Here is a 15,561-nt window from a genome sequence, read left to right on the forward strand (position 1 = left end):
CAAGGAAATTGGAGAAACAACTCAAACAAGATAGTGGAGTAGGATAAGACCCAAAATTAGCTTAGTGTTAGGGAATTGAATGAATCCCCAAGTATTTGTGTGATCCTATCAATAATTGCATAATTATGAGTGTAGATGCATGATTCTGCTCTGAAAAACCATCTAGTGCGTCAATTTTGAAAAAGACAAAGCATGGGAGACCAAATTGGTGACCAAACCATTTGAGAACTACCTCATGACACCCATAAAACACAAAAGGATATCAAACTAACATTACACCCATCCCAAAATATTTGGACAAAAATTTCCCATATAAACTCAAGTATTCAACCAATGTAACATACAAGTTATAGAATCATTAAACAAAGAAATTCAAATTGAAAGAATGATTAAATTCTCTTCACAAAGCATTTTCAACTTACTCAAATCAATTCAATTGAGAATCAAGGGAAAAATTAAAGATCCTACCTCAACCTTGATGGAAACTTCAAACTTGAAATGAAAACCACATACACCAAAAGAAGCGAAATCCTTCAAGAAACCCAAAGCATTCACCAATACCAATCTTTCAAGCCCATACCCACAAAAACTTCTCCATCCAATCTCCCCCAATCAACAAACCAAGTTTTACATGTAGGGTTTTGAGGAAGAGAAAGAGGAAGAAAATTGATTAAGTGTTAAGAAAATGAGCTCAACTCCAAAATATAAACTCACTTTGAGGGAGGAATACAATAATAATAAAAAACCAATTTAAAATATAATTATCAAATAAAATCCAAAAAGACCCCCATGATTAATCATTTAATTCACATTAAATTAAACACAAATAAGATATAATCCACATTTAATATTGAATTACTTCAATGATATAAAATTACCATTAATACATGTGACAAATTACGATATTTCCAAATTGATTGACTATGCACAAACAATCATTACCGACTGACTCAACATGATGATTAGGTTTTCAAAAGCTACCAACTATGGTAATTGGGGCTTAAAATTATAAAATAATTAAATCAAAGGGAGTTTTCCTAATCAAGGGATGAAAGTTTTGGATCAAGTATTTGGCCAATGTGCTATCTCTTGTTAACCACATTTGGAGATATGGACATGCTTAGCCATATGGAGCTCGGTGGAGTCAATGCTTGATACCTATAGTCACTAAAACATTCAAACACCAAGTGTACTTGCTCATGCATATATATAAATAATCAAATTAACTTAAATTGTTGAAGGGGATTTTAACATTGTATGCATTGTCACAAACTTGAGAGATGCGATATCATCCCTTTCACATATAATTATCAATTAAACTTCATAATAATAATTTTATCTAATTAATAATATCATCCCTTTCAAATATAATTAGTCTTGTAGCATCCTAAAATTGCACCCCTTGCAATTTTGACCGTATTTGGAGCCCTCACCTTAGCGGCCTCATCTCCATGCTTGATCAGGACCTATTTGTGCCTCCCTCATGCAACCAAGCTATACTTTCTCATCTTACACCTTGCATAAGCCCTTAACCCAGGCCCAATTTGGGATGGGACTAGGGCACCATGCCTTGGTCCCCACCAAGACTAGGGCACCATGCCCTGGTCCTCCCCAATTGGGGCCCATTTTGGCCCCTAGGCCCTATCTCAAATTTGAGTGGGGATTGCCTCTTCATGTCAGTCTATGATAGAAAATTAATAAGTTTGATGATAGGCAAGTAAACAAGGTGATTTTACCCTCTCATTTGGAATCCATCCATCAATCATACACAAGGAGCATAAGGCAATAAGGCAAGGAGACTACATCAAACATTCTTCAAGACCACACATTCTTCATCTATCCATTGGAGCAGCATTACAACATTCATTTGCAAGCATTTGTGTGTGTTAGGGTTTTTTATGTTCATGCCATTTCATACAACATATGTGATTACATTCAAGAAGTAAAGCATCAGTATCAATCATTGTAGATCTAAGGTATACCTTTCCATTAGTTACTTCAGTATTTGCAATATTTCATTCAAGGTTGATTCCTCAATCGGGGTTTGACTTAGGCAAACCCCTATTCCCAACACATTTCCCTTTCCTTTTGTGTGTAGGAAATAGGTGTGCAACTGTACTTATGGAAATAAGCTTCAGACACAGAGACGAAAAACCCTTTTTGGTGATCAGAAATCTCAGAGGACCAAGAGGGGGTAGCCTAGTCCCTACACACGGTTCCGATTATTTTTGACAGTTTTCGTAGAGCAACTCTGAATCATCTCATACTTCTCAGATCCAGGTGCACGATGAAACCCCAAACTTATAGCTCACTATTTTTGCATATTTTGTCTCTAATTCCAGCATTCTACTTATCTTAACAATTCAACTTACAAAAGAGGAAAACTCAAATTAACCCAATCTACTTAGTATTCAGTCCTTGTCTCATTTAGGATTGGATCTAGTGGATTCATCTCCTCTTTTTAATGTAAAGTCCTCCAAGTGAAAATTAACTTAGTGATTTCTCCCTTCCATGTGGTGAATTTGCTAAGCTCAAATTTTCCACTTTACAAGTCTATCTCCATCATCAAAGGTACAATGGGACTATGTTATATCATGACAACAACCCAATGAGTCAAGTATCCAAATCAATCATTCAATGGTTCTTAGAACCAAGCATAAGGAATCATGCATTCATCTCAATGCAACAACACAATCAAGGTCATCATGAAGTAATCCAACATGTGACTAGACTAGAATGATCACGAAACATGCATCCAAATTGAGTATAAGACAAACACTCAAAATAACATACACTGTGAAGAGTCCATAGCAAGATCAAGTACCACAAAATGATCTACATCCAAATTGAAAGAGATACAATTCACGGGCACAAATATAGGTCCACATAAGAAGTATTTAATGCAAAGAAGCATGTGAGAGAGGCATTACACTATATTTGAATTTAATTATTATTTGTAAATTTGTAATTATCTTTTAGTTGTCATGAAAGTTACTAAAAGAAATTATGACAACTTCTAAGATTCTTTTTAATTATCAAAATAGTAAAAGCATGAAAAAGGGGAAAGTTAAATGAAAGCGCAGATAAGATAAAGAAGATCTTTCAAAAGGCAAATAAAATCAAAAGTTGAAAGAGGAAGTTTTCTATTTTATTGTGATTTGTGCCTATTGGGACTCATAAAATTTTCATGAATTTGGGAGGCCCTTTTCAAAAATTTTGTATCTGCACTTCATCCTGGCATATTTTGAAGTTTTGCCTTATCGGCATAACTTACCCCGATGAGCTTGCACAGGTGCAAAGCAATGTACCGGGTATCAGCTAGCAGGGTTTTACCCTGCGTCGATGACCCAATAGAATAGCGGATGAACTGGAGTGGATGCCATCAAGTATCAGGTGGAGTGGTTTAATGCTACATCGATGACCTGATGGAGGTGCGGAGCACGGAAAGGTAGTCATCAGCCATCAGGTGTTAGATTTTGAGGTCTCCCCGATGACGCAATGGAAAGTGCAAGGCACTAGAGGTAGACACTGGTGCCATCGAGCCATTGGGGTAGCGTGTTTGGAGAGGTCCCGATGACCTGATGGAAGGGTCCAGTCATGAAGGAACTTTTGTCCCACATTGGCCGCAGGGGGGGGGGGGGGGGAGCACATCAGTATTTAAATGCAAAGCCCCACACATATTAAGTGTCAAAGCTTATGGGCTTTTGGCAAAATGGCAGTTCGGTGTTGGTGGATTCCCCGCATGCACGTGCATCTCAAAGTGACCTAATTTTGCAGTAGGCGAGCATAAAACAACTTTGAATTTGAACTTTGAACCGGTTCAATGGTTCAAGTGGTTAGAGTGGTTCAAAGTTCATTGTCGTCGCTCGTGGGCCCAAGATGAAGAGGCAAACTCACCAAGCGATGAACCATGGTCGATAGTTAAGGGAAGCGGTTAGAGCAGGCGGTTCATTCCGGTGGTTAGTGGAGGTCGTGCTATGATGTCAGAGTGGAAAGCCCAAAATGAATACCCACATGACAGGTGGCATCTAGTTGTGAATTTCAGAGCCAATCAAATGGTAGCACATAGCGGATAGGTGGCATATCATCAAGGTGTATATCGAGTAGATGATGGCTTCGATAGATCTCAAAATGGACTCGCCGAAGGCATCAGTTTCATCGATAAGTGAAGGTGTCGATGAAACTTGGGTTTTGATAAGATGAGAAAACAATTCACCGAGTGCTCAGATCCATTGACAAAGGGTACATCGAGGAGATTTCAACCGGTTTCATCGAAAAGTAAAGGCATCGATGAAAATGGGGTTTCGATGAGACACAAAAATGGATAGCTGAAGAGGAAGTTTGGCCGAAAGGCCAAGGTTGAACAAACCAAAAGAGGTGGTGGAGTCCAAGAAGATCTCAGAGCAAATCTAGAGATGTCGCATGGTGACACCGTGGCATAGGAGAGAGCCATTTAGAGATGCTAAAGCTCGTACAGATTAAAGAGGATCAACGGTCGGGCGAGATGATCCAATGGCTGTCGCTATACCGTAATGGAAACACGCTCGAACTTTAAAGGCTGCGACATGGTGACTAAGGGAAAGGTGCTCAGAAATATGGTTTTCTTGGTTCATTGGTGCCAAATTTAAAAATATTCAAAAGAAACGATGACAGAGATGTGCAAATCCCATCAGATATTGTTCAAAGTGCAAATTTGGTGAGAGGTACTCAAGGCAATGTATAGAAAACATAATGGTGCGTGACTATGTGTTTTCTTAAGATAAGAACTCATCAATGCTCTGGCACAAGATGATGCATTGGCATTATGTGGCTATCAGTGGTTGCAACCAATTTTGGGAGATCAGAGCCTACCCTTTTGGCTACTTTCCAACTAAATGACCAACGAATTAATGAAGCACGCATCCTAGGAAGAATGTTAGGTTTCTCCCTCAACCGCAATGGCACAACAATGTAACTTTTAGTAAAACTGATAGTTAGGGTAATATTTTTCTTGGAGATAGCCTGAAGCTTGTTGCATCCTGATTTGCTATAAAAGGAATACCAAGGCTACCTAGAAAAAGGGGACACAATTTTTCTAGCTAAACTCTGGCAAAATTAATATAGGCCTTTGTCTTAGCAATTTTTGAGTCAAATGTGAAGTACCTGTAACCTTCTGATAGAGGAATGAAATATACAGTCTAGAGAATTTAAACTCAGAATTGTATTGTCTCTGTGTCATTGTATTGGTTTTTATTCCATTTAAGTAATCAAGGATCACTTATTTGAAATGATTTGCTAGGCATCTAATGAAGTTGTTTTTAGTCTTTTTCTTCAGGAGGAAAATATAAATTTGCTTTAAACAAAGTAATTGATATGAGTACTTTTGGTGTGGATTGGATGATGAAGTTTGGTGTAGATTAGGACTCTGTATATGTCAGGCATATTCAGAGTTAACAGATCAAGAATTTATGATTTATGTATTAGTTTCTTTTGTCAGGTTGCATTTTGTTATAGATGACTTTGTTGCCCAGATAAGGCATTGGTTTACCTATTGGGTCTTTGGGTGCATTTTTTGATCCTATTCAAATGATAAAAACAACTTTCCTTTTAGGTTTAGTTGTATTGGTCAGTAAGGGAAATTTGCAAGAATTTACACTGGTTTCCTGCAAAACGTTTAATATTTTTGTGAGAAAATAGTCTTAAAGGGTTCACTTGCCCAAGCTTTTATAAGCTTAGAGTGTAGGAGGTTTCCTAAGTCTGGAACCTCATATTGTTGTCTTTATTTCAAACTTTTGTTGTTCTCTTCCATTGCAGCACAGAGGCAATAGTTTTCACTTTTCAAGAGAAGGAACAAAAGTTTTCAAAATGGAGAACAACAAAAATGGCGACTCTGCTGGGGAGAGTCAAATAAGATAAGTGTTATACTGCAGATCAATGTCTTTATTGCATAAAAGTGTTGAGATCAGGTTCTCTTGGTTTGAGTTTGAAAATTACTGTGCTTATCTTTTTAAAGAAAATCCTTAGTCTATTTCATAGCATCTTAGAATACTATTCTGTTCTTTTCTAAAGATCAACAATTTTATTCTTAAGTGTCTTGTAAGTGATTCACTATGTTAAACTGTAGATTTTATTCCCAAGATATTGGGTGGCGACTCTGAAGTAAAAATAAACCAGTGTTCTTTTAAAAAAAATCACAGTCACTTCACAAGATTAGCAAAATGAATAGGAGAAGGACTACTAGGTCTTATATGAAGAAAAACCCTCAAGAGAAGTTGCATGAAGGGTTACCTGAACCAGTTAGGAAGGGATGGAGAGGAACTGTTATTCCTGAGCAGTCAAATCAGTCATGGAAACAAAAGAGTAATCAAATAGGCAAGTCTTCTGGCAAGATCCAATGCCTCTTCTCATGACTCTGATCATGATATTATGGGTTTTTATGTTGGCCTATTTGGCACTAATGATGATATCCAAACCTTTCACCCAAGATTGTCTAATACCAGTGTTTCTGGGAGAGATAGGCATAGTACAAGTAATAGAGCCAGTTCCTTTCCCAAAACTATGGAAGGGAATATCAACTTGATTGATATGGACCCGTTAAATGTGTCTGATTCAGAGGAAACTATGCCAGATCAAGATGAAGTGTCTCAAGAGATTGAGGTCCTAAATCAAAGAGTACATCAATCGATTGCATTAAGAAAAAAGAAAGAAAAGGAAAAGGAGAATGAAACCAAAGCCAAACTCAATGAAAGAGATAGGTTATTAAGACAAATTGCAGAGCTTGAGTTGTTTGCTCAAGAAGAACTTGTGAGTAAAGAGCAAGGTCCTGTTATTAGGGAAATCCTTGATCCAAAAATTGTTTCTGCACCTAAAGTTGTGTCACAACCTAGTAGGGAGGTCCATAGTGATCCCCAACATGCTAGACCTGTTATTGACAAAGGGAAGTAGAAGGTGGTGGAGAATAGATCTGAGGGTATGGTGTCAGGAAATGCATAAGGACCCCAGAGAATGATGTTGCATGAGATCGAAGTAGAAAGGGTAAGGAAGGAAAATGAATATCTGAAATGGGAGTTAGAAAAGGCTAAAATAGAAGCACTAAATGCAGAGTTCAAAAGAAAAATACATTGCTTAAAAGCTCCTGCTATAACTTTTCTACTTGTAGATCATAGTAATCCTACATCCCAACATACTTCTCCCTCTTTGTTGAACACTCAACCAATGATACAAATGAATGCTATCCCACCCATTAACCAATCTCAAATTTCTACCCCAAGTAATTCTGCTATTCCCTCAAGTGCAATTCCAGCAAACCAGACTAGTCAGCGACCAACCCACAATCAAAGTCATCAAACTCTTATAGCTGGTACTTCAGGCCCAAGGGTGAATACTAGAAACAACTTTATTGGAAATCAGTTTCAAAGGAGACCAATAAATGTTGAGCTATATAGGCCGTTGTATTTTGATGGAATTCCAGGATATCCAAACCATGTCCCTATTGAAATGAGGGATAAACTCCAGAAGTTCACCGGGAATAATGCTATCAGTGCTGGAGAACATCTAAAATCATTCGATGACATGATTAATGATTATAAAGTTCCATATGAAGATGTCATCATGAAGCTATTTGTGCAATCCTTGATTGAGGATGCTAGAGATTGGTACAAAGGATTACCTGTGGACAGTATAGGTTCTTGGGAAGAGTTCAAAATTTTCTTTCAAGAGCAATATGGAGACAAGACCAATGTGAGCTTCATGCTTAATGAGTTTAATAACATTAGGAAATCTGATAATGAATCCATCATAGATTTTAATGCAAGATTTCAAAAGGCATTGCATAGACTTTTTCAAGTAATGAGGTTACATGAAAATGTGTGTTTAACTACCTATTATAATGCATTTGACCCTAAAATGACTTACATTCTCAGAGATAAAAACCCACATATTTTAAGGGATGCTTTCAAAATTGCAATCAATGTAGAGAGTAATAGGAAAGCATCATGTAAAGTGGGAAGAAGGACTGATGGAATATTGTGGTGGGAACAAAAGACACAACAAAACAAATCCTCTAAAGAAGAGGATAAGATAGAAAAATTAATGATTGCTATCAAGGATCTTACTACTAAAGTAAGTAAGCCTAAGAGGCCTCACTACAACTGGCAGGACAGACCAGCTAGATTGCACGATATGCCATATGACACTACATGGAAAGATGGCAAACCAGTGCAAGATAAATCAAAGGGCACACAAAATCAAAATACCCCTAATCCGTTCAAGGGAGGAAACATACACAATGTGGAAAGTACCCCTTGGTGTATGGCTTGTGATGGGCCACATTCCCCGAACCAGTGTATCATGGCTCAAGCTCTGAATGAATCCATGAGAGGTGAGGATGAACCTGCAGTTAATATGTTTGAGTATACTGTGGAAACTGACTGTGAGTCTTCAAAGGATGAAGCAAGTGAATATGTTATCTCAAAAAGAAATGCAAATTGCCATGAGAAATTGACAATTGATTGACATCCCACTCTGAATGTAGTCACAATAGAAGACCAGGAGGTTCATCTTAGGAGGCCTAGTGAGGAGGAAGTCAAGAATCTCACTAAGGCAACAATAACTAAAGCCAAGCATAATTACAATATGAGGAGCAGCAAAGATGATGGAAGTCAAGGTATGTATGGTTCTCTATTTTTTAAAGAAACTTCTTCTAAGAGGTCCACTAAGAACAAAACTTCTGCCAAAGATAGTCAGGCTAAAGGTGACCAGTCAAGTAGTTCAGCGAAATCTAATATTGTTGATACAACTGGAAATAAGTCAGAGACCACTGGTGACAAGAGAACATGTCACCGAAAGGCAAAAAAGGTTAAAGCTCATATTGAGTCTAATGTTAGCATTGTTTTTGACATGACTCAAGCTTTAACGCTGATGAAGGTTTCAGTACCTTTAATAGAGCTGCTAAAAATAAAAGAACATAGGGAGGTTGCCTTCTCTTTGATTTCAAGTATATCAGATGGAGACGCATCTTCTAAAAAGGGAAATGCAAAAGATGAGAAGGATCAAGAACAAGGGGTACCAAAAGTCTATGTGGGCACCACCATTAATCAGGAACCATCTCAAATAGATCCCTTTTATGTCACATTGTTAGTTAATAACAGATTGATAAAGAATTGCATGATAGACTCTGGTGCAACTGCCCATGTGATGCCTTATAGAGTTATGAAAGAACTAGGTTTGTTTGTACACACTTCATATGGGAGGTGTTATGCTATGGATAATAGAGAAGTGCCTGTTGTAGGTAAAATTAGAGATGTAGAAGTAAAAAATAACAGATTTCCCTAAAGCTACCTATAAAATGGATGTAATTGTTACATACACCGAGCCACATTATGGCATGTTGTTGTCTACACAGTGGGCTATTGCTATTGGAGGACATCTTCAACTGGATTTGTCATATGCAACTATCCCAGTGAATGAGAATTCTGTAAAACTGTATAGAGAACCACGTGTCCTAGTGGTTATTGAAAAAGTTGACCCAAACATGCTTAATTGCATGATTGATGTAGATCTTGATAACTTCAGGATTGAACCCTTTAAGCCTCAGTTAAAGAATACTGATCCTATTGTTAATGAGCTAGAATCACAACAAGAAGGCCTGTGGCAGATGCACTTTGATGGAGCTTTCTCTAAGGAAGGGTCTGGAGCGGGAGTGCTATTTGTTTTCCCATCAGGTATTATCTTCAAGCATTCTTTTCTACTAGCATTCCAATGTACAAACAACACAACTGAGTATGAAGCCCTGTTATTAGGCTTAGAAATTGCTAAAAGACATGGGATCAAGTTGTTAAGGGTTTATGGAGACTCTAAACTTGTAGTGTCTCAGATAAGGTTAAGATATCCATCTAAAAATGACAAGTTAAAAGATACAAGCATGCTATTTGGGATGTCATTGAACACTTTGATTCATTTTCTATTGATTGGATTGAAAGGTCCAAGAACATTATGACAGACTTTTTAGCTAATGTTGCATTAAAGAATGATGATATAACATTAACTGGAGTTTCAATAATTTAGAAAAAAGCCAGACCAACCATCCCAGATAATGTGTACAATTGGCAAGTTTTTGAGGATGATGAAGACATCCTTAGATTTCTACAATGCATAGATGACTATGAGGGTCAAAAAATTGATTGTAATGCATTGGTTGAAGTAGTAGATGGAAAGGAAACCATTCTTGGAAGTGACATAGTGCAGCTAGAGACAAATGAAATACCCAGGGGACTAGTTGAACTAGAAGGTATGTTCAGTTACAGTGATGGTCACTTACACCAAGCATCATCTACAAAATTGGAGGAATTGGATGAGGTGAACTTAGGGACAAAAGCGTCCCCTAAGTTGGTGTATATTGGGAAAGACCTGTCTCCCCATGTTAAGACCAACCTCATTAACTTATTAAAAGGGTATATACATGTTTTTGCTTGGTCCTATGAGGACCTAAAGGCGTACAAACAAGATTTATTTCAACATGAAATTCCTTTGCATGCTGATGCTAAGCCTTTTTGACAAAAGCAAAGACCTATTAACCCCCTTTTGGAGACCAAAATGCAACAAGAGTTAACCAAGTTAAGGGAAGGGGGGATTATAAAACCCATAAGACATTCTTCATGGGTATCCAACTTGGTCCCTGTCAGAAAGAAGAATAGAGATATAAGGCTTTGTGTAGATTTTAGAAATTTGAATGTTGCCTCTTTAAAGGACAATTATTCTTCCCCAAATATGGAAGCCATGTTACAAAGGGTAAAAGGTTGTGATCTATTGTCAATGATGGATGGGTTCTCAAGTTATAATCAGGTACTAGTGAAAGAGTCTAAGCAATTTAAGACTACTTTTAATACCCCTTGGGGAGCTTATGTGTATGTGAGAATGACATTTGCTCTAAGAATGTTGGAGCTACTTTTTAGAGAGCAATGGATGTGGCTTTTAAGGAGTTTATCAACATCATAATGGTAGTTTACTAGGATGATTTGACGTGTTTTTCAAAGAAGGCAGATGATCACTGTGGTCATCTGGAAAAGGTTTTTTGCAAGGCTTTGGAGTTTGGTGTATCCTTCAACCCAAAAAAATGTCATTTTGTAGTGACTGAAGGAAAATTATTAGGGCATATTGTCTCCAAGGAAGGGGTTAGAATAGACCCTGAAAGGATTGAAGCTATAAATAATGTACCTCGGCCAAAGAATGTTAAAGGAATTCAGTCTTTCTTGGGCAAGGTGAATTTTGTTAGAAGATTTATAAGTAACTTTGCTGAAATCGTTAAGCCTATTGTTAAATTACTTAAAAAAGATGTAAAGTTTTCTTGGGATGAAGAAGCTGCATAGGCTTTTGACAAAATTAAGAAGGTTATTTAGGAATCACTAGTGCTAAAGTCCCCGAATTACAACAAGCCTTTCTCATTATTTTCTTTCGCCTCTTATCACACAATAGCCCTAGTTCTACTACAGAAGGATGATGAAGGGTATGAGAACCCAATTGCTTTCTATAGCAAATCATTACAGGCTTTTGAATTAAAGTATGAAATCATGGAGAAGCAGGCATATGGTCTAGTCAAATCTGTGAAGGCATTCAGGTCTTATATGGTAAATGCTCAAATTGTAACCTACGTACCACATGTAGCTATAAAAGACATTCCGTCCCAGTCTGAAGTAACTAGAAAGAGATGCAGATGGATAACTAGAATACAAGAGTTTGACTTAGAGATCAAGATCACCAAACTGGTAAGAGGATTAGGCCTTGTAAAATTGATGGCTGAATAAAATCTGGTTACTGTTGATGTTAATAATATTGAAACAAAGGAATTCTTGATCACTAGTATCGAAAGGCAGCCGCGGTATTTAGATGTGGTATACTTCCTGAAGAATGCTTCATGCCCAGAAGGTATGACACACAACCAGATGAGAACATTGAAGTTAAAGTCACAAAAATATGTTCTTATTTAGGGAGACATGTATTGGAGGAATAGTGATGGGATGTTACTGCTTTTCTTGGATGAATTCCAAGCTGAGAGGGTTCTGAAAGAGATGCACAATGGGGTGTATGGAGGCCATTATTCAGCTAAGACTACTGCTAGTAGGATAATTAGAGCAGGGTATTACTGGCCAGCTTTTCTCAAGGATGCTCATAAATATGTTAAAAAATGTGATCCTTGTCAAAGGTTTTCTTCTAGACTAAAGCATGTTGGTGCTTTTCCTTTGAATTTTGTTACAGTTGAAGCCCCTTTTGTTCAATGGGGCATTGATTTTATTGGAGAAATAATAGAAAAATCAAGCAGGGGTCACAGGTGGATCCTAGTGGCTACAGACTATTTCACCAAGTGGATTGAAGCCATACCTACCAAACAGGCCACTAGTAAGGTAGTTATTAATTTTTTGATGGATAATATAGTGACAAAGTGTGGTGTGTCGGCTAAAATTGTCATGGACAACACTATGTGCTTCAGGTTTGAGGAGTTTGTAGAATTATGTGCCAAATATGGAATTATTATGTCATACTCTTCACCTTACCACCCATAGGGAAACGACCAAGCAGAATCAAGTAATAAAAGTCTCCTCAACATCATCAAAAAGATCCTAGAGGAAAATAAATAGTCCTGGGATCAAAAGCTCATATTAGCTTTATGGGCTGACAGGGTGACTATAAAAAAGGCCATTGGTACATCCCCTTTTGAGTTAGTTTATGGAGTGAAGGCCAGGTTACCTGTGAACAATTTGCTTCCAGTTTACCAATTTTTGTAGATTGAAGAACTTGAAATGTCTGAACCCATGGAAGAAAGAATATTTAGTTGGTAGAGCTAGAGGAAATGAGGGTTGCAGCCCATAAAAGGAATATGAAACTTCAATTACAGTCGAAGTACCTTTTTGATAAAAGGACTAGTGCAAGAAAGTTTCAAATTGATGACATGGTGTTGCAGCAGAATGCAAAAGACCAAGACAAAGGCAAACATAAGAAATTTGAATCACTGTGGATAAGCCCTTTAATTGTTTGTGATATCAATGGAAAGGATTCATACTTCTTGTAAAGAATGAAAGGCAAAGTACAAGAATTTCCAGTGCATGGACAATTCTTGAAATATTACTTTTCTTGATCTGTTTCAGTCCATGCACAGTAGTTGTAGGTTGTATATATTTCAGTTTTCCTTTCTTTAGGATTTTGACGGTCTGCGTTCTAGAGTTTTTCCTAAATTCTTGTGTCGGTCTTGTGTCCAACCATCCCCAGTCAGAGCCACTGTTGGGACTCATAAAATTTCATGAATCTGGGAGGCCCTTTTCAAAAATTTTATATTTGCACTTCATCTTGGTGTGTTTCTGGCATATTTTGAAGTTTTTCCTTATTGACATAACTTACCCCGCTAAGCCTGCATAGGCACAAAGCAATGTATCGGGTATCGGCTGGCGGGGTTTTACCCTACGTCGATGACCCAATAGAACAATGGATGAACTGGAGTGGATGCCATCGGGTATCAGGTGGAGTGGTTTAATGCTACATCGATGACTCGATGGAGGTGCGAAGCGCGGAAAGGTAGTCATCGACCATCGGGTGTTAGGTTTTGAGGTCTCCCTGATGATTTGATGGAAAGTGCAAGGCACTAGCGCTAGACATCGATACCATCGAGCCATCGGGATAGCGTGTTTGGAGAGGTCCCGATGACCTGATGGAAAGGCCCAGTCATGAAGGAACTTTTGTCCCACATTGGCCATGGGGGGGCACACATTAGTATTTAAATGCAAAGCCCCGCACATATTAAGTGTCAAAGCTTACGGGCTTTTGGAAAAATGGCAGTTCGGCATTGGTGGATTCCTCACGTGCACGTGCATCTCAGAGAAGCCTAACTTTGTAGTAGGCAAGCGGATAACAACTTTAAACTTGAACTTTAAACCGGTTCAATGGTTCAAGCTGTTAGGATTCCCACAGATACTGAGAGGGGGGGTGAATCAGTATCTAAGCGGTATATAGAATTTCTTAACTTAAAACATGCAGAATATATTATAACAGTGTACCGGTATGCAAGGAATAATACAATAAACATAATTAAAAACATCCACATGAAAAGCACACCATGACACAAGGATTTAATGAGAAAACCCGGTGTGGGAAAAACCTCAATGGGATTTGTGACCCACAATATCCACTTACTGGCCAATAAGAGAATATTACTTACAAGAGGGGCCTGCACATGCAGGAAGGCTAACTGCCTAGAGCTCACTGGTCAATGGGAAGTCTCATTGACTTACAATGTGGATTGTACAAATCCAATATCTTGTACTGCTTTACAATAGCATCTATAATGCCTGATTCAGTACTAGTTGCTGCTCTGCTTCTTACATAAACCCTTTAACCTATATTTCGCATAATAGGTTTTCCTTAATATCTCGCTTACATCACTTACATAACTTCCTTACAAAATGTCTAGAATGATCTCTTTTATATATAAGAGTCATTTTACAACATGCCAAGTCGGCTTACAAAGTTTTTACAATAATAAACAAAATATAATATAACAAAATCCTGTCGACCTCTATGCTGGTATACTTTCTTTCTTTGTGTTGGTGTTGGTGTCCTAAGTGCCGGTGTAGAGTATGATCATTGATGCCGGTGAACTATCTTGTAGGTGTAATGCCTTGCCGGTATAGTGCCTTGCCAGTGCCATAGGATTGTAAGGTTGCCCTCAATGACAAAACCTTCAATCACCTACAATGTCTCATTGGAGTGTGCATATGCCAACACAAGCAGTTCAACTGGTTCAAAGTTCATTGTCGTCACTCGTGGGCCCAAGATGAAGAGGCAAACTCACCAAGTAGTGAACCATGGCCAACAGTTAAGGGAAGGGTTAAGGCAGGTAGTTCATTCCGACGGTTAGTGGAGGCCATGCTATGATGTCAAAGTGGAGAGCCCAGAATGAATACCCATGTGACAGGTGGTGCCCAGTTGTGAACTTTGGATCCAATCAAATGATAGCACATAGCAGACAGGTGGCATATCATCAAGGTGTATATTGAGCAGATGATGGCTTTGATAGATCTCAAAATGGACTCACCGAAGGCATTAGTTTGATTGACAAGTGAAGGTGTCGATGAAACTTGGGTTTTGATAAGATGGGAAAATAGTTCACCGAGTGCTCGGATCCATCGACAAAGGGCACATCGAGGAGATTTCAACCGGTTTCATCGAAAAGTAAAGGCATCAATGGAAATGGGGTTTCGATGAGACACAAAAATGGATAGCCGAAGAGGAAGTTTGGCTGAAAGGCCAAGGCCGAACAAACCAAAAGAGGTGGTGGAGTCCAGGAAGATCTCAGAGCGAATCCAGAGATGTCATGTGGTGACACCGTGGCATAGGAGAGAGCCATTTAGAGATGCTAAAGCTCATACAGATTAAAGAGGATCAACGAACGAGCGAGATGATCAAATGGTTGTCGCTATACCGCAATGGAAACATGCCCGAACTATAAAGGCCGCGACATGGTGACTAAGGGAAAGGTGCTCAGAAAGATGGTTTTCCTGGTTCATTGGCACCAAATTTTAAAATATTCAAAAGAAA

The sequence above is a fragment of the Cryptomeria japonica genome, chromosome 3 (genome assembly GCF_030272615.1).
Source record: "Cryptomeria japonica chromosome 3, Sugi_1.0, whole genome shotgun sequence".
Classification (NCBI taxonomy): domain Eukaryota; kingdom Viridiplantae; phylum Streptophyta; class Pinopsida; order Cupressales; family Cupressaceae; genus Cryptomeria; species Cryptomeria japonica.